This window comes from Ailuropoda melanoleuca, unplaced genomic scaffold, assembly GCF_002007445.2.
Source record: "Ailuropoda melanoleuca isolate Jingjing unplaced genomic scaffold, ASM200744v2 unplaced-scaffold29822, whole genome shotgun sequence".
NCBI lineage: Eukaryota > Metazoa > Chordata > Mammalia > Carnivora > Ursidae > Ailuropoda > Ailuropoda melanoleuca.
In genome coordinates this window covers 1-663 of record NW_023200306.1, presented here as the reverse complement: position 1 = coordinate 663, position 663 = coordinate 1, and the positions used below count along the sequence as shown (strand labels likewise).

The 663-nt window shown below is 45.6% G+C and overlaps 1 long non-coding RNA gene across 1 annotated transcript; it reads right to left on the bottom strand.

The window, feature by feature from the left end:
* Positions 1 to 55: 55 nt before the first annotated feature.
* Positions 56 to 393, bottom strand: LOC117798273. The gene is made up of 2 exons (XR_004622866.1): positions 311 to 393; positions 56 to 220 (listed from the first exon to the last, which is right to left on the bottom strand). It is a non-coding gene; the product is annotated as an uncharacterized LOC117798273 (long non-coding RNA).
* Between the last annotated feature and the right edge of the window lie 270 nt (positions 394 to 663).

Here is a 663-nt window from a genome sequence, read left to right as displayed (position 1 = left end):
GCTCTTTATTTAGGGTAAAGACTGAAACCCAAATTCAGTTAAGAATTGAATTTACCATTGAAAACCCTGGGGAGGGTCTCAAGACACAGTGCAGGTGTAACGGCCTACAACCTCCACTCACATCCTTTCTCAAGGAGCAAGTCTCAGCGCTGCATTATCCCGGAGTCAACCTTCACCACAGGCTTTAGTGAGAAATGGACGTCGTAGCGAAGATTTCGATCTAGAGAGAGAGTAGGGCTTTACATCTAACAGCGCCCAGGAGTTCTTGGTCCCGTCAAGTGACCCCAGGCCCTACACCCATCTTTCTTACCTCCCTCTTCTTTGTGGTGCAGTTAGCTCTGGGCTTCTCTTCCTTACCCATGATGTGAGGCTGTGATCTAGGAAAGGCCATCGNATGATGTGAGGCTGTGATCTAGGAAAGGCCATCGTCTCCCTGAACAAGACTGTTCTCCACAAGCCAAAAACCCTCCAGCTACCTGGATGTATCTTCTTGGGAGGCATGGAGGAAGGGAAGTCTTAAATTTTCTGAAACACATGCATCTTTTCTTGCCATGAGCTGTAATTCTTTAGAATCAAATATATACATATCACAAAGTCACCCTGTAACTGGAAACCATTTTCTGCAAGTCACCTACAGTCCCTTGTAAGAAATTATTTTTCTGT